The sequence below is a fragment of the Mus musculus genome, chromosome 7, assembly GCF_000001635.26.
Source record: "Mus musculus strain C57BL/6J chromosome 7, GRCm38.p6 C57BL/6J".
NCBI classification, from domain to species: domain Eukaryota; kingdom Metazoa; phylum Chordata; class Mammalia; order Rodentia; family Muridae; genus Mus; species Mus musculus.
In genome coordinates this window covers 134931181-134950578 of record NC_000073.6, presented here as the reverse complement: position 1 = coordinate 134950578, position 19398 = coordinate 134931181, and the positions used below count along the sequence as shown (strand labels likewise).

At 47.6% G+C, this 19398-nt stretch overlaps 2 protein-coding genes across 2 annotated transcripts in view; one reads left to right on the top strand and one right to left on the bottom strand.

The window, feature by feature from the left end:
- The window catches only part of Dock1 (dedicator of cytokinesis 1), a 502961-nt gene that overhangs the window by 223069 nt on the left and 260494 nt on the right, over positions 1-19398 (bottom strand). The gene's annotated exons all lie outside the window — the stretch shown is intronic.
- Positions 12149-19398, top strand: part of Insyn2a (inhibitory synaptic factor 2A) — a 56523-nt gene continuing 49273 nt past the window's right edge. The window contains exon 1 of the mRNA NM_001143802.1: positions 12149-12867. The gene's annotated coding sequence lies outside the window, so the exon portion shown is untranslated. The remainder of the gene's footprint in view (positions 12868-19398) is intronic.

Here is a 19398-nt window from a genome sequence, read left to right as displayed (position 1 = left end):
CTTACTCTAGTAAAAAAAAAATAGGAAGCTTATGCTTAATAATTTTTCATATGGTTACAAGAAACAATTATAGAAACTTAACTATTTATCTCAATTGTTTGGAAACTATCTGTACTGGCTAGTTTTGTGTCAACTTGACACAGCTGGGGTTATCACAGAGAAAGGAGCTTCAGTTGAGGAAATGCCTCCATGAGATCCAACTGTAAGGCATTTTCTCAGTTAGTGATCAAGGGGGAAAGGCCCCTTGTGGGTGGGACCATCTCTGGGCTGGTAATCTTGGTTCTATAAGAGAGCAGGCTGAGCAAGCCAGGGGAGGCAAGCCAGTAAAGAACATCCCTCCATGGCCTCTGCATCGGCTCCTGCTTTCTGACCTGCTTGAGTTCCAGTCCTGACTTCCTTGGTGATGAACAGCAGTATGGAAGTGTAAGCCGAATAGACCCTTTCCTCCCCAACTTGCTTCTTGGTCATGATGTTTGTGCAGGAATAGAAACCCTGACTAAGACAAATTGGTACCAGCAGAGTGGGGTATTCCTGTGACAACCTGACCATGTTTTGGGGAGGTCTGTGGAAGGACTTTGGAACTTTGGTCTTGAAGATCCATTCGTTGTTAAGAGCTCTGTCAGATGTTTTGTAGGAGCCTGGAAGATAATGTTGAGAACAGTGCAGAAGATGGAGGGCTGGCTTGTGAAATTTCAGAGGGAAAATTAAAGACTCTTTTCAGGGCCATTGCTGTTTTGATTGTGAAGATTCTGTGGTTCTGGTTAGCTGGGGCTGAAGAATCAGCTGTGATTAACAAGATACCAGAACTACTAAAGCAAAAACTTTGCATTACTGGGACTATTGATGCTGGTTAGCTGGAGCTAAGAAATTAGCGGTGATTAAGAAGAGACCAGCATCATTGAGGTGACATCTTCTGGGAAGTGTTTTCTGAGAGCACAGTGGCTGTGTTCCAGATATAGCCAAAGTTGTACCTTGTGCTGTGGCTGGACTTGGTAATGTGTAAGGGTCACCCAGGTGGTACTGGTTTTGAAGGCATGAAGGAGTTGAGCAGAGCAGCTGAGGCTTGGCACTGTGAGAGGCCATGGAAGGCCATTGGTGAAAGTGCAGCCTCAGTTGCAATTGATGGCCCAGGACTGAAGGGGTCATGCAGTGTTTTGGAGATGCCAGTACCATGAGATGACCACCAAGAGCATCAGCAGCAGTGGAGTACAGGCATCTGGAGCCTAGAGGATGACGCGTGTGCTACAAACGGCATGGCCGGAGAAGTGACCCAAGCCCTTGGAGGAGCCCAGAAGATCGTAAGTTGGATCCCAGACATTGAATGGTTGGAGATTGACTTTTGCTTTTGATTGTAGCTGTGCCCTGATATTTTCCCTCTTGAAGGAAGAAACTGTTTTAGTGGAGCCCACAGTTAAGAGACTTTTAATTGTAAAAAGACTTTGGATTTTAAAAGAGATGGATATTTTAAAGAAATTGAAATTTTAAGAATATGTAAAGACTGTGGGACTTCTAAAGTTATTTAGATCTTGGGGATGAATAAGAATGTAAGGGTTGAGGCTTACTAGTGATGTGTTTGTGTGTCAAGTTGACAAGGGGTCAATTGTACTGGCTAGTTTTGTGTCAACTTGACACAGCTGGGGTTATCACAGAGAAAGGAGCTTCAGTTGAGGAAATGCCTCCATGAGATCCAACTGTAAGGCATTTTCTCAATTAGTGATCAAGGGGGAAAGGCCCCTTGTGGGTGGGACCATCTCTGGGCTGGTAATCTTGGTTCTATAAGAGAGCAGGCTGAGCAAGCCAGGGGAGGCAAGCCAGTAAAGAACATCCCTCCATGGCCTCTGCATCGGCTCCTGCTTTCTGACCTGCTTGAGTTCCAGTCCTGACTTCCTTGGTGATGAACAGCAGTATGGAAGTGTAAGCCGAATAGACCCTTTCCTCCCCAACTTGCTTCTTGGTCATGATGTTTGTGCAGGAATAGAAACCCTGACTAAGACACTATCAAAACAAAAAAATCCATATATCATATCCGTCATCCTAACAGCTCCCATATTAAAAGCCTACAGCAAAGACAGTACATTTGGCTGTGTGAAACATTTAAATAAATCAGCTGGAGAAGAAAAGCCAATGCTAACAGCACTGTCTAGTGTTCTGGAGGGGCAAACAGCCTCGGCACACACAGATCTCCTCTGCACAATGCTCTGGTTCTCACTGAAAGACTTCAGAGACTGGAGAGATGGCTCAGCAGGTAAGAGATCTTACTTCTCATGAAGGCCCGAAGCAGGTGCCGCATCCCTCCCAGCTGGAGTTACAGATGGTTGTGAACTGCCTAGTGTAAGTGCTGGGAACCAAACCTGGGTCCTCTGCAAGAGCAGCAAGTATTCTTAACCATGAGCCATAGCACCAGCCCCACAAACAACCTTTCATTGGAATTCAAACACAACTCACTCTTTAACACATTCTTTCGAGACAGAATCTTTCTATGTAGTCTTAGCTATCCTGGAACTCACTATATAAACCAGGGTGGCTTGGAACTCACAGAGATCATCTACCTGTCTCCTGAGTTCTGTGATTAAAGCCCACCCCTGTCCCCTTATTTTTGTTTCGTTTTTAAAAGGTGTTTTCTATAGCTGTTCTGCTTTGTCAGCAGAGACCAGTTTTCATAACAAGATGTTATGGCCCATAAAGTCTTAGGATATTTTAATTAACTTTTTAAAGGAAAGCTTGCAACACCTTTTTTTTACAAAGGATTCTTTTGAGCAACGCTTCGATGATGTTCACATTCATCTCAAAATACATCCAAGTATTTGGTAATGTTCAAGAATGCAAGATGCCCTGTTTCTAGAATGAGAGGAGGCACAGTATATGATGATGTCATCTCAGAGTGCCATTGGTTCATCTGGTAGATCTAGACACTAAACGTGGACAGCTTCAGCCATGCTTTGCCTGTCCTCAAGGCAGATTGCTTTATCTGATATGGCTGTAGACAGTTCTGAATCCTTCCTGCTCCTGGGAGGGGTGTTTATGTAAGATTCTGGACTTCATCTTGTGCACTGTCCCACCTGAGCTTGCTTCTCCAACTGGCACTTGGTGCTGGTAACTCTTAACCTAACTTCACAGGTAAGGAGAAGGAAAGTGCTGACGTCATCGATTACCAAAAGTACCGTGTGCAAAGACACCATGGCATATCTAGGAATAGCATAAGGAAGACTGGGAGTCCAGACTTCGCTTACAATGAAGGAGTGGAGGAGTGATGCTTCCCAAACTTGCCTAAACTCCTCTGAGAACAGCACCTTAGATTCCCACCTTGTCACTTATCCAAAAGGCAGCACCATGTCCTTTCGGTACCATGCGTTAACAAGCTCCCGCTTCGAAAAACATTGGAAAGCGGTACAGACAAGGAATCTTCCTTGCCTTAAGCATCCTGTTCTTGAGTCTTCGGGCCCTAGTAACAGTTCCTGGCTCAGGATACTGCTGAAGACGAGGCTCTCCCCAGATGTCTGGAGGAGGAAGAGCACTTCCTCTAGAAGTCATGTGCCTAGCATCTTAAACTGGAAAACCATGTTGCCATTACAAAGTTCATACAAACTACACATTATCTCATTATTACCATCCCCACCATCACCATCATCACTACCATCCCCATCCCCATCACCATTATTATTAGAAATTTCACAACATTTAAAGCACATTTTCAATTTTGAGTGGAGTAGCATCTGTTGCTATCTTTGGCTAAAAGCTGATACTCAGCACTCAAGTTGGACACATCCAGTCAACCTCTGACACTTACTCCACCAGATGAAGCCCGGAGCCAACACAGCACAGCTAAGTTCAACCCTAATCTGCTCACCCGCTGTTCTTATTAGCTATGCTCTACAATATCAAACTGAATTTAAGCAATTTGCCTACAGCAAAGGCAGGGCAGCATGGAAGCCACAAGCTTGAACCCTGGAGCTTAACTAGGCAAGTGGAGCCTCACTCTTCTGCCCATGATGCAGTTAGCAGAAGAAAAAGTTCCAGAACCAAAAACTCTTCATTAACACCCAGAGACCAAAAAAGAAAGCGGCAGTATCAGGAACCGGCAAGCGAGGAGGTTGCTTCTTCACTATTTTCACAGTGTGAATGAGTCAGAAGTCTAATTTTAAGGGATTTGGAAGCGTCACCAACAATTTCATGTGATAATATTTACTCCACGGAGAAGAAGAAAAGGTGTCATTGAAATTAATTACATTGTTTTCATACTTGAGTGCAGGGAACAAAATAAATCTCAATAAATTTGATCTTTTACTAGAACATCAGAGCTTAACACCATAGCCCAAGATATCTAATAAAGAGATGGTTTTTTGTTTGGTTTGTTTTGTTATTGTTGTTTTGTTTTGGCTTCTCCTGCTTGTCATGGAGAGAACTGAGCTCAGTACTGCCCAGGTTTCTCCATTTGCAAATGAGAAGAGATGAAGGGAGCCCCCAGTGGCCACTGAGGATAACATCCATGCAGTCTCCTGACTCGCCTCCTGCCTTTTATTTATAAGCTGCTTAGCTTTACGGAATCCTTTTCAGGTAGTCAATACATTCTAAAACAAAAGCTTGGGATTCACACTGAAAACACACTCAGAATGAATTTGGATTTCCTGTTGTCTTTGTACTGAGCAAAAGCTGTATAAATAAACACACACACATACACATAAACACACACACCCAAACACACATACACACACACATACACACTCCTATATACATGTATATATCATACTGTATAAAGTACAGTGACTTTCTTTGCTTAATATGCTGAAATACTGAGCCAATGGGTGCCAAGAAGAAAAGGCCTCCATCACCAAGAAGGAGATGCCAACACCTCATGGCTCTTCCCTACTTCAGGTTCTGCGGGGGCTTGGGGGACCCCATTGAAGTTTCCTTGCAGAAGGGGCTGTCACAGCTGCAACCAAGGGGTTCAGAATTGTGTTCCAACTATACCCACTGCACTTGAAATTACCGACACAAGCTATTTACAAATGAAGAATTGTAGGCAGCATTTACACATTCCCATGCTATTCTTTAAATCCTGGGAGTAAAATTGCACATAAAATATGTTCATAGAAATGTTTGAATGTTACTTTAGCTTAAAGGCACAGTGGAACTAGCAGAAAGGCACCAAGAAGTAAGCTCTAAAGACACACGCTCCTTAGAGTGTATCATGCCCATAAGGTACCATGGCATGGTTTATGCTGAATGAAGAGAACCCTGGCCTGCAATACTGGGAACAACCTGCTCATCTAATCCCCAAGAATTTTCAGTATGGAAGAAAAACGTATTAGGAGTAAAAATGCAACTGAAAATCTGTGTGTGGACTTAGGGGGTCACCAAATATAAACAGATATTTACAAAGACATTCGTACTGTTCCAATGTGGACCTGGGCACTTAAAAACAAAAACCATGTCTTCCCACCCTCAGGATCCACACTCCCCAGTAAACACAACATTCAACGTCAGGTAATCAATTCCTAGACCCAAATTAGCAAAATAATTTATTACACTGAGTATAAAAATGTCAAGGGCGGGTAATTAGAATTATATGCACAGCAAGCTACTGGAGGAAGAGGAACAGGAGAAGCAGCAGGAGAAGGAGGAGCAAGAGGAGGAGGAGCAGGAGGAGCAGGAGGAGCAGGAGGAGGAGGAAAAGGAGGAGAAGCAGGAAGAGGGGGAGGAGAAGGAGGAGAAAGTGCTGTCCAAATTAGCTGGGGCTCAGGAATGAAAGCAGGCAGGGATTTTGTATCATCAGTAAAGGCCACAGTAATATAACTTTATTACTCATGGCATAAAATTTTTTGAAGAGCTCTGTGGTGTATACAGAACATGTATGTTGTGATGGATCATTTTAATAACTGTCGTTTGATGGAGACAATGTGTGATAATGTCACTGAAATCACATGGGTGAAACAGAACACTACCCAATACAAAAGCCTCCTGCTCGGTGGCTGACCACATGCCTGGTCTCTCCTGGAAGTTCCAATGGCAGGTACACCAAGAGGAGGGTGTCTGGCTAAGGAAGTGAAAGAAAACTTGGCCAGAGGCTTGCCAGCTTGCAGCAGGGAGCTCAGCAGAGGCAAAGGACTTGACTGGGGCCAGAGAGTTTCCCTTTGAGCTGTTCCCATGATGATCTGGGGCATTATAGTAAGCTGGAGACAGAGGTCTCTCCTATCACTTAAGACCCATAAAAACCATGAAGGGGATTACAGTGGATAGAGACAGTCCCCACTCCTGCAAGATTGCTCAGCCCAAGTCAAGCCACACTCAACTTACCATATATATTCTACAGCAATGTCAAGGGCAGATAAAAATAAGGAACTGAACGAAGCAGCTAGCAGCCTGGCAATGTGCAGGACCCGTGTGTGAGCCTAAGCTCCAGCACTTCCTGGCTGTGTGACCTTGGAGAAACTGCTGATTAACATCTGTGGAAAGTTTGTCTCAATATATTTCACAGCCTTCCCATGAGGACAGAAGCAGACAATACACAAAGTGCCGGGGCACAACATGCTGCAGGCTCGTCACAAGAGCCGAACATCATACGCATCTTGTGTGAAGAGCCTAGGGTACAGGAGAATTCCATTGTCTTCTTCCCACGCTCCTGCCCCCTCCTGCATGCCTAGGAAGGCTAGGGACAAAACAAGGACAAACCAGGCAACTCCTATGCTGGATGTTGCAAGACAAGTGCCACCCTGCCCTACTCTGACTTCAGGCCTCCCTGCAATGCCCCACGCTGCCACCCAGCCTCTGTCCAAGGGCAGACTTCAGATGGAAGAACAGAGGACAGCGTTACACAGAGTGGACTGGAAGACATGCCCTGAAATTTGAGAGCAATTTTTATCCCTTTTTGACCCAGTTCTGGTTAAAGGTGTCATCTTTGGCCTGGGCAGATGAGCTGCTTTACAGAAGCTGAGCTGCAGCAGGCTCAGAGAGATGGCAGCAAACACTGAGAATGGCTCTGGAGCCAGCTACCTCTGTAGCAAAAGGCTTACTCCTTGGATTAGACACGGATGGTGAGAAACCCAGGCTGAAAAGAGTGAAGCTAGCCAAATGGCTACTGCAGGCTTGCTTCCTCAGTGAGTCCTGGGGTGTGAGGGGAAGGGTGGCCAACCTAGAAAAGGAAAGCTGGGGTTGTTTTGTTTTGAGGCAAAGTCTCACTCTGTAGCCCCGCATGCCTTGAACTCCTGCCTCAGCGCCCCCCCCCCCCCATAGCCAGGATTACAGTCATGAACCACTGTGCCCAGCTGCCTGAGGGTTTGATGAGAGCCCGGCACGTGTATGTCTGGGAGAGTGCCAGGAGGACATGCCCACTCCATCCTTCCTCACCAAGCACAGCTGCTGCAGTTGTTAAAGGGAGGCTAGAACCACCAGCATCCTCTTTAAAAGGGAAAACATCTCATTTCCTTAAGTTCTATTTGCAGTGATTGGTTTAGGAAACCTGGGATTTTCACCGGTCTTCTAGATGCTCAGCCTCTCCCAAACTAATTAGATTAGCGGCTGATAAACCATCTCTGGTCTCTCATATTGGAATGGAAAAAACTAGGGAGAGTAGCATCAGAGGGTGAACAAGTGGCTCGCCTCCAAGAGGGTAAGACCCAGGGTCCAGAGCAGTAGGCAATTGTGGGTAGGGAGCATGACAGAGATGGAGATGCAAGGAGATACAGGTCCAGGAGGCAGAAGGTAGGTGACAAATGGAATGTCTGAAGAGGGTGCCTCACGGGTCTCCTGGGCTAAGGGGAGGACTGGTGGCCATGCATTTTGAGCATTGTGTCGGTCTTGTTCTTGAAGAGAAAGCAGAGCTTTGCATCTGCACTGCTCCCACCCAACAGGGGCTCATCAATGCAAGCTCCCTCTCCTGCACTATGGGTCGACCATGGCTGCAGCTGCGGCCTCTGAGCTGGAGGAGGGAAACCACTCACCATAGACAGTCCCACCTTGAGTCACTTGAGAGCATTAAAGTAGGAGGTGGGAAATCATCCCCAAGTGCGCTGTGTCACAGGGGCATCTGAGAGTCAGGAGGGCCAGGTTTCTGCAGCAGCTTCCTTGAGAACGTTCTCACCCATGGCTACATGAGCAGAGAGGCTGCGGAGCCCTTCTTTGCTCTTTCCCTTGGGTTTGGGCTTCAGCGATGAAAGCTCATATCACTGTCAATAAGCCCCTTCATTTACAGAGACGTATTATAAGGCATGGTGAGGACGCAGTGACAATATAGACAGACAAAATGCAAGGAGGTGACAGGACACCTAGTTCTAATGGATGTACAAGGACATCCGCAGGCTCTGTGTAATTAACATCCAACAGTAGCCACCAGCGTCATACCAAACACCACAAACATCCCCGTGAATGAATCCAGTGATACATGCTCTCTTTGTATGTATGTATGTATGTGAAGTGTATGACTGCATATATGTCTTGTACATTGAATGTATGCAGTGCCCTCGGAGGCCAGAAGAGGGCGTCAGCTTCTCTGGGATTGGAGTTACAGACAATGTGAGACTTGAGAGAGCTGGGAATCAAAGCCTGGTCCTTTGTTAAGAGCAGTCAGTGCTCTTAACCACTGAGCATCTCTCCAGCAAATTGGTGACATACACTCTCGTTCTGCATGATGTTCCCAAAAGTCTTCTGGCCTCAGAAGGTAATAATTTGTTGGTGGTTGTTTCTAGATAATCCTCCACACTTTGATAAGACCAAGAAATTCTTACCTATTTGCTTCTTAGGATACTTAGGTTACTTTCAGTTTGGAATTAAAACTGCTCAGAACATTCTGGAACACAGACACACACACACTGCAGTTTATCATACTACTGGTTTTGTTTTGGTTTTGAGACAGGGTCTTTGGTAGTCCAGGTTTGCTTCCAACTTGCTATATAGCCAAGGATGACCTTGAATTTATCATCCTTCTGTATTGACCACTCAAGGACTGAGTTTGCATGCATACACCACAAGGTCTGCCTTCTGCAGGCTGAGGAGGGAACCCAGGTCTGTGCGTTGCTAGCCTAGTACCCTAATGACCCAGCGACATCTGACCAATTCACTGGTTTAGAATTTCAGGACTTCCAGGAAGTCAAAGGAGCAGACTCTGTGTGGGTTAGGCAGCAGGAATTGCTGTGTAGTTTTATTCTCTGGCTGCCTCTGCCTGTGGGAAATCTCTTTTTAAAATGGCTATTTTCTCCTTTGCAAGACTACCTTTTGTGGCAAAATTCTGAAGCAAAACCTAAGAAACCAATTTATACCTAATTGATTCCTAAAATGAGTCTACTTTCTTTTTTTCTGGGGAAGCTGAACATAAGGACTCATTATAAACCCTTAATATATACATCTGTTCTGTCCACACAGAAACTATGATGCAAAGAGCATCTGTGGGCAGCAAGAAGGCCACAACTCCTCCCCCCACACAGCCCCGAACACAAGGCTTGCTTGACGGTTCTGAGCACGCTGATGCTCATGGAACAGTCCTCCCTAGTCAAATGACACACACTCTCAGCAATATCTCAATTTGTGATGGCAGACTTAGTGATGCAGTAGGTAAATGCAGTCATACATTTTACAATAGCAGGAGGTACACCAATGGCTCGCTTATTACTGCAACAGAATTCATGAGACTTCTTTAAGCAACTTAAAGAGGAAGGATTGTTGGGGTGTGGCCTAGAGGTATTAGTTCATCAAGGTAGGGAAGGTAGGAGCGACATGACAGTAGATGTACTCAGCTGGGACTTCTCGAACCTCTGGTAGGGAATGGGATGTGGGATCCAACTAGAACCCTCAAGGACTAACCTGATACCCTGACCCCTGCAACCTACTTCCTCCAGATAAGCTCCACTTTCCAAAGCTCCCACAACTTCTTCAAGCATCATCATCAGATGGGGCCCAAGTGAGCCTGTACAGAGGCATCTTAAATCCAAAGCAGGATAACAATAGACCTAGCAACAGCTGAAGTTACTGGGCAGCTGGAGAACTCAGAGCAACCACGGCTCAGCTAGAACATCTTCCAACCTGCCGGCCATAGCATGCCATCATTGCCTCCTCTAGGTAGCCATTGCGGGGATCATCACTGACACTGTCTCTAGAGACACCTAACCAGCTCACAGCGCCGCTTGTGGCTGAGCTCTGGCCTCCTCTGCACACTTTTCTGTCTATCTGATTTTACTCATGGATCCCAAAGCCAAACCTTCTATTCTCAATGGTGCCACTCCCACATTGCCTGGCAGATGTGCAGTGACATACTTAAGAAATAGGAAAAGGGGTTTCTAATCTTATGGATTTACAATAAGGTAAGATTTACAGAAAGTTTTCTGGACAGAATTCCCAAAGATGTAAGAGCACACCTGGGGAAGGGGGCAGCGGGAGGCATGTCAGGCAGGAAGTCTTGCCATCTGCTGTTACACAGTCCCATCCTACACAGCCCTCTGGCTTCTAGCTGGGTAGCAGAGTCTATTCACCCTTGCAGACTGTCCTAGTCAGAGTTACTGTTGCTGTGACGAAGTGCCATGAGCAAAGGCAACTTGAAGAGTAAAGGGTTTAATTCAATCATAGTTCCAAATCACTCTTCATCATTCAAAGCAGTGAGGGCAGGAACCTAAGCAGGGCAGGAGCCTGGAGGCAGGAGCTAATACAGAGACCATGCAGGGTCCTCCTTACTGGCTTGCTCCTCATGGCTTACTCAACCTACTTTCTTACAGAACCCAGGACCGCCAGCCCAGGGATGGCAGCACCCACGATGGGCTGGGCCCTCCCCCATCAATTGCTAATTAAGAAAATGCCTTTCAGCTGGGTCTTATGGGTGCATTTTCTCAATTGAGGTTCCTTCCTCTCAGATAACTCCAATTTGAATCAAGTTGACATAAAAGCAGCCGGCACACAGGCCCTTTCCCCAGCCAGATCCCAGCCGCCTCCAGGCCTAAAGACATAAATGGGCTGGCAATCAGAATTGGGAGAATCTGGGTCCTAAGGGGCATTTTAAAGAGTGGGAGGGACAGAGTCTGGGTTCCTCAGGCTTGGTGCTCTCTCCATGCAAAGGGAAGATATTTTAGAATGACCTCCTCCTGAAACGTGTGGACACATCATCCTACATAGACAATGCAGTATCTTACAGAAAGCCCTTTGAAAGAGCTGAAAGTATATATAAAACAGAGAGCTGGGCTCTATCAGCCCACTGTATGAGGATAGAGCAATGGAGTGGCCTGGAATACTAAGATGGGATACAGGGATAAAAGGATACATAGAAACAAACCAGAGCCTGTCTTCTGTCTGAAAGGTGTGCTTGTAGGGGTGGGTGATTAAGAGCATTTCCCATCTGAATCCCAGTTCATTGGCCAAAGCTTACCACCATGTTATCGGTGGGGGCTACTTTCCAGTATGTCTCAGGTAGGGCTGGGAGACCTGTATGCAAGAATACTTAGTCCCAGTGTCTGCTCCTCAGCCCTGCTAGGCATCGGGGAAGACCCTGAACCTGCATCAGAGAGCTCACAAGACTCTGGTGGAGTTTGGGGTATATGCTGGGAATTGTCCTCTGTTCATGCTAAAGAAATCTCTTTTCCGAGTTTATTTAACTCTGATCAAAACAAACACAATCTCCCACTGCCTCTCTAGGGGGGTGAGGGGCAGAGGGACTAGGAGGTCCAGATGAGGAACAGTGGAGATGCCTGCTCTGACATGTCCACAAATTATCAGGATGCAACAGAGCTGATAGGCAGGCAGACACTCTCTACTTTGTCCCTAGGCCAATAAACAGGTCTGCGTTTCAAATCCTTATTTGAGGGACAGACTCCTGGTTGGTTACAAACGTAAAAAAATGCAAGAGAAACCTTCATCCCTAGTCTCTCCAAAGACACATCTGCAGGTGAGGGGGCGGGCGCCTTGCCCAGATGTCCACTCCCATCTAGGGTATTAACTACCCAGCAGGGGTAGGCTGGTTGACACCACAGAAAGCCATCAAGCAGGGTTTCCTATAGACAGCCCCACTCCTGAAGAAGAAATCAATAGGGTCCCCGTGCCTGCCTGAGGTGGCTCCTAGGTAGACTCAACAAGTTCCAGGGGCCCCGCAGCGCCGCCTGCAGCTCAGAAACCCTAGGAATGTGGCTGAGGAGCTCCGCGCACAGGCAGCAGCCAGCGGCTGCTTCCAGCACCTCCTCCTTCTCCTCCTCCTCCTCTTGCCCGCGATCCGTCTCTGGCTGGAGGGGCTCCTTCACGCGCCCGGCCCCCGCCCCACGCACGCGGCCTGGCCCGCCCCCGCCCCACCCCCGCCCCACGGGCCCCGGGGCTCCGCCCGCCTCGGTGGCAGGCGAGCGCACAGGCGACTGGCGCGCAGCTCCCGGTGCCCTCTCTTCAGTCCTCTGGCCGCTCGGCTGCATAGAGTAGCCGGGACCTGGTGCCTCGGCCAGGACTCCCCTCCCGCTCCCTCCCCGTCTCCGCCCCCTCCTCCCGGCCCCGGCTCCCGGATCTCGCCGAAGACAATTGCAGTAAATGAGGACATCTGAGGAGCACGGAGCCGGGTGGCTGTGGCTGGCTCCGCCGCGCCGCGATCGGGCGAGCGCGCGGGCGTCCCCGGAGCCGGCCGAACCACTGCCTCCCCGTGCGCGTCGCTGAGCAGGAGCCGAAGGGACTCGAGCTGCGGCGCGGGGGCCGGCCGGGCCGGGCGGGCCGGGCCCGTGGCAGTGGAGGGGGCGGGCGGCGGGCACGCAGCTGGCCAAGTCTCCGGAGCCGAGCCTCCTTCAGCGCGAGCCCGGAGATCCTTGCCGTGGATGCTCTGCCCCGAGTGCTCCGTGCCGCGCCAGGCTTGCCAGGGTCCGCGGCAAGACATGCCCGAGCCAGGCGCTGCACCGACCTCCACTTATCAGTAAGCAGCCAAAGGTAAGCAGAGCCCAGCATGCCCTCCTCCTGCACCCCAAGCCCTCTGTACTTGACCGCTGGCAGATGGGCGCAGACCCTGGCTCTTGCGCACGCAATAGCCCCTAAACTGGCTTCGCCTAGGTCCGGGACGGCGGGTGTAGCCCAGTGTAGACCCGGTGGCGGGCAGCGGCGAAGGTGGGGGGCGAGGTTACGCAACTGCATCTGGCAGGACCTAGTCGCCCAGGGGCATCTGGCAACTTTGGCTACAGTCTTGGAGGAGCGGGAATATGATGTCTATTCTAGACAAACGCCACAGCCTTGTGAGCACAGGACATCCTTGGCCAGGCAGAACTGGGCGGGAGGGGGTTGGGGGCTCTGGGGACGACCATCTCCCTGGAACGTTCGAGGTTTTGAAAGTATTATCCAAACTAAAGCGAACTGCCAAGTACAGTACAGCTGATTAACTTCAGGGAGATGGGGGGAATAAGTCTGAGCAGAGGGGCCCTGCCGCCTGCTGTTGAGCAAAGACCGAAGCAGGAGAGAAGGCAAAAAATGCCCACGTGAAATGTTGGTCTCTTCTCTTGGTTACGGGTATAGGCACCTTCTCTGAGCTGGGGTCTGCACCCCGCTGAGCTTCCGAGTGCACATGCCTGACCTGCACAATCGTGGGAAACCAACCGATGCTGCGGATCCTAGGGAGCTAGTGAGGGCAGGAAAGAGGAACGAACAGGGGCCAGCCCCAAGCAGGGGCAGAGACTAGAGCCCAAAGTCAAGAACAAGACTCGGCATCTTGCTTGTTCATGCTCAGGGTTCCAGGCTGGCGTCTCTGCTGCTTGAAAAAGAAAAGGAGCCTCTCCCTGTGACCTCAACATTCTACTACCCTGAAAATATGCCACAAGGAGATGGAGCCAGTGATAAAGGGATGCCAGAGTGGGGGAGGAGAGGCACCCCTGGAGTAAATAAGGAAGAAAAATGGGTGCCTTCTACTCTCTGCAGATCAGGGCTCAGGTCCCTTCCCCTCTCTTGGTGCATGCAGGCCTGGGGCTGGGGGACTGGCTGCCCTGTTGGACTCATGAGCTAGAGGCAGCAGGAGAAGCAGTTTAATTTGACCTTGTCTGCTTGGGTGCTGAAATTCTGCCGAAGCATCCCGAGGTGAAACTGGCAAGAGTGGGAAGGAACTTTGGGCAAGCCCTGCCTTGGCTAAGAACCCATGAGATCATTTCAGAGCACCAAGTCAAGGGCTAGCACAGGGTTGAGGTCAGTAGCTTGAAGTCTTTCTCTTAGAAAATGACTTGCGGGGGGTACTTTTTCACAGCCCGATCAGGGCTTGATCAAGGTTACAGAGCTAGGGACCTGATTAAAAAATACCATTCAGATCATAAAAGCTGGATCGCCCCCCATGAGTAGTTCATAAATAAGAAGGCTACTGCCTTTATGAAGCTGACGGTAAAGGCTGAACAGACCGTAATCATTGCACTCCGCAGAGGCGGAACATGCTGGGTTTTACTATTCATGGTGTGCTATTTCTTACACTCACATCCTGTTGAATGCTACTTTTCAAAGTTCATATTTATCTTTGCAATTTTTTGCAAGCATGATTAGCAAACGTGCACAAAACAGCTCAAAGAGGGGGGAAAAAAAGGAAGTCTTGCCATCTGCATACCTTTCCAGATATTAATTTACTGTCCGTGTTTACTCTCTACGTGAGAGGGTACTGCGTTCCAGGATGGGTTTATCAGATTTGAATTTGGTAGGGAAGAAGCCTAGCCTAGCATAGCAGGATTTGGCATCAATTATGGGAGCAATGGAGTTCTGTTTTCTTCATTAAATTCCTCTTTTCCTTTAAAAGGTGCTGATTCAATTTATTTTTTTATTAATCTGAAGCAAAGACCTCTCTTTAAAGACAGGATGTCCTTGAGAAGCGAAGCAGGTCTTAAGGTGACAATAGTTGCTGTGACTTTCTGTTTTATTATCGTGATTAAGACATTGGGGTTTTGACATAAATCAGGTCCATTATTCCACTGAGAAACATAACTAGTGGTTAAGAAGCAGGCTAATAAGGCAAGCACCAAAAAGCTCCAAGTGAGCCTTCAGGAGGCTCACTGAAGATCCAGTCATCCTGCTACCTCAGTTTACCACAGAGAGCTTCTATGCTGTCACAGTTATTTTGCCCCAGGAAGAGGCATTTTTTGACTTTTGTCTTTCCCTTTGGAGATAAAAATTTAAGAGCTACATAAATAAAAGAAAGGCCTGTGCAAGACAGGCATGCATCTCCAAGGAGAAACCGTACACAGTGGAGTGAGTTCACAGAAAATACAGATACCAGGCTATCCTGTGAGAGACTAGGTACTTATCCACATTGCTAGATATTTGTATCCTCCGGTTTGCTCCACTGCATGGCCGCCTCACTGAGAGAGACAGCTACTGAGCTCCCTTGTAGAAGCAGAGTCCTTGCGTTGGCCAGGCTACTTCTCAGGCAATAAGGTTGAGAAATGATTGGAGGCATAGCGCTGTGAAGCAGTTCTCAGGGCAGGCCTTGCTGTAGAAGGGCAGGAATGGAGTTGCTAAGGGCCTTAATGCTAACACTCTGGCCCAACCCACCGGATACCTAAGCAGATGTGTAGCAGAGAGGCTGTTAACAGATCAGCTGGGGCACCGCACCAATTATACAGAATGGAGGTGGCTCACGTCCTCCAGGGGATAAAAGGCCACGAGGACTCCTGGACACAAGAAGGACTGTTTTCCACAGCTCCTTCGGAAACGTGACAGCTGCGTTCATCACCCCTGGACCCTTTGTAACTCCAGAGATCTGAGTTCTCCAGCCCAAAATTAGCTGACATAATTTATGATGTGGAACCTTCATATTTGATTTTAATATTTCATGGCATTATGGAGTGGCTTCAATATTTCAAAGCAAAATTTAATATGATTGGTATGACATGACAACACACCTATCTCCATGAACTTCCAAGATGTCTGGAGAAGCCCTTATCCAAACTTAAATTAATCTATCTTTATGTAAATACTGTAAAATATCACGACCTTTAATCAATTCACTTAAGGAGTTTATCTTATACCTTGAGGACAGAATACAGATTTGTGTGAGCTACAGATTTGGATGGCTCTGGCAAATTCACACAAACAAGTTGTCTGGATGATGTTGCATACTAAGGCATAGAGGGTTTAGGTTTGACCCTCTCAACCATGTCTGGGGAGGTAACTGTTTCAGTCCCTGAAGGCAGAAGACAGGGAGGTGTGTCCAGACAACCAAGATCCTGGCCTCAGGTTAAGAAACAGCAGAACTGCCGCACGCCTTTAATCCTAGCACTTGGGAGGCAGAGGCAGGCGAATTTCTGAGTTCAAGGGCAGCCTGGTCTACAGAGTGAGTTCCAGGACAGCCGGGACTACACAGAGAAACCCTGTTCCCCGGGGGGGGGGGGGGGGGGGAACAAAAAAGAAAGAAACAGCAGAACTTCAGAGTCATCTCCTTGTGGACCTCAACCTGGATCCTAAGTCATTGGGATATTCAGTATGAATTGGAGACTCAGTTCAAGCCAGGCATGGGAGACAAAATGAACTTGAATATAGAGAAAGTAGAATTAGGAGACAAAGAAAGAGTTGTGTTTCTAAATCACTCTGTAAATCTCTTGGAGATAATGCGGCTTCACAGGGATGTGGGGAGGATTCTCTCTGCAGTAATCATTTGGATATTGCTTTTGCAGAGTATGGAGCTAATAGTTTAACGCACTGCATACTCATAGATCTGTCCGGTGGCCACGTCACCCTGGGATTAGGAAGCCGGAGAGAGAAATGAGGAGAGAGAAGCACATCCATGCAGAATGGACAGTTAGAGAAGTTCCACTGTTTTAACCATTGAAGAAACAAGAGACAGCGATATTAACAGTATGTCAGAAGGCTCCTTAAAGTTTACATTGGAATTACTATGGAAAATTCCAGTTCGAGCTTTGATAATCTAGGATAGGATTATCAAAAATGAAAAGCAGCAAACTTCAGACTAAGGGGGTGGGGGGAGCTGCCGAATGCTGACCACATCACAAACAGCTTTGCAAATGAAGGTTGATTTCTCTCCACTTCAGGAACCCATAGAAGCAACAGGGCAGGCTGATGCTGAGGTCTGTCTGTCAGTTGCTAGGCAGAGGAAAGTCTTTGAGGAACAGCAGACCCATTGCCAACTTTGTGTTTCTAGTCTACGTCACCAAGTGACATGGATAGCTTCTACATTGTTCTTGGGGAGTATTCTACAATGTTCAGCTGTCCCTTTTGAAAATCTCTTTCACCTGTTTGCAGCAGTTAGATTCTAGACAGCTCGTAGAATCGGCAGCTTGCTTCCTAGGATCTGCTTGCTTATTTTTCCAGTGATTTTAGAAATTTTGGAAACTGACTGGAACTATAAAGACCAGGCTCTTAGAAAGAGGTGGACATAGGCAAGGTAGACAGATAAGCAGATGGCAGACAGGACCAAGGAGGAGGAGATTTACAAGACCGAAGCAAAGGTGTACAAGGAAATTGGGTCCAGCAGAAAGAGAAGAGGTGACTAAGACGTGGCAAACAAGAGAATCAGGGTGGGAGGCTGCAACGTGAGTGAGTGACACCTTGGCTGACTTCAAGGGTCAGGGTGTGAGAGGATGCTGGGTCCAACATGTACATACCCAGGGCTCGAGCCAAGTGGTGTTGCAGGGAATGGAAAAGACACCAAGAATGACAGGCAAGAATGAGAAGTGGTATTTGGGAAAGCTTTGGGTTTCAGAATCACAGGTTGAAGCCACTTTGAGAAAGAGCCAGAAGGCCAAGGTGGGCCTCATGGGACGCCTGTAACAAGAATATATGTTATGAGAAGATGAAGTGTTGATATCCAGACAGAAGCCAGAGAGAAGGAACCAGAGCCCAACTGAGAAGGTATGATAGGTGAGAATTGACTAGGGCAAATGGTGGCTGGTAGTACTGAGGCTGGATCCAGAGGCAGGCAGCCATGACAAAAATCATCAACAGTAGAATCCATGCAACATGGCACCCGGTAGAGGACAGATTAACATTCAGCCTGGGGTGTGGGTCGGGGTGGGGGTGGTGTGGTTCTAATGAACAGGGAGACAGCAGGGGGAAACCATGATGATCACCTGGAATAAGAGTCTGAGTATTCAGCTGGAAATACTACTTGAAAGGGAGAGGAGGGATGTTTGTTTGTTTGTTTGTTTTAAGTCACTTCTAACCTAAAGCATCAAGAATGCTTTCAAAGAGGGAAGAAAGGAGGGATGGACCTGGTGACTCACAACTCAAAGAGATCCTTAAAGGAAGAAACACTGTACTACCAAGTAACAGGTGCTCTATGAATATTTAATAAGGCCATTAACTGTAAACCTAGTCAGTAACTTTGCTGGAAATCCAGGGAATCCTGGCTGGAAGCAACTCTTCTTGCCTTTTTTTTACCCCCCTAAGAGAAGGAGGACGGAAACATCATGATAAAAGGTGATAAAAGGAAAGACAATTGTCCTTAAGTCTAATCATGCCTTATTTAGAAAAGAAAGAAATAGAGGAGCCAAGGGGCTGGGTTTCCTCTGCCCAGCTCACAACCCGGATCTTCTTTGTTAAGAAATTCACTTGGGTAGAGACTGAGTTTTTAAAGGAAGAATGCCTTTGAACTGACTAACCTTGAGAAACAAACCAGGGGAAGAGAGAGCACAACACTCCCTGCCTTTATGTCCATGAAAGCTCCCACACCCAAGAGCTGACATTCCTAACCCAAGGGAATTTTTGTTAGAGTTCTACCAGCTTGGAGAGTTCACCAGGCCAGGCTGAGACACCCAGTGTCTGCCTTCATACCTGGAACCTCGCATCTCAGTTTGACATTGTGACACCAACGTCCTCGTTCTCTGTGTCAGACCCATGGATTTATCACTGTGGTTTTAAAAGTCTGTAGAAGGTGGTCCATACAGGTCCCTTCCTCTCTCCCCTATCTTCTGCCTTGAAACCACTCAACACAAACGGCTACATTCCTCTGAAGATGAACTGGAGAGGCCCAGAGCTAGAACCCCACATCCAGGATTTAGTGACCCAGAGAGTTGCTGGCATGTTGCAGGTGGAAGCATGGAGAGTTGGGAACTTCAAGGCTACTAACTTCTTATTTAAGCCCTTGCTTCCATTCACTTTGCGAGACCATTTAGGAGCATGGTGTTGTGAGTTCTCCCAGCCAGTTGTCGTATGTGGCTGTTTGAATAGTGGTTGTTGGTTCAATGACTTCACTAAAATAATTTGTGCCTTCATTTAACTCATTTTAGTTCTGGCATTTGTGTGCCCCTTCACAGGTAGTCCATTAGCTCGCCTCTGAGTGCATCTCCACTTACTGTGTCTATCAGAATCACTGATGTGGCAAATTTATCCAAGGTTAGGCAAAGTAATGACATCTGTGCAAATGTGACCCAGGCTTCCTCAGCAGGGTTGACGCCTCATGAGGTGTGATCCAGTGCTAACACAGACACACACATTAATAATAAATTAAAATAAAAAGTGAAGTAGAAGAAATCAAGGCATTAGGGA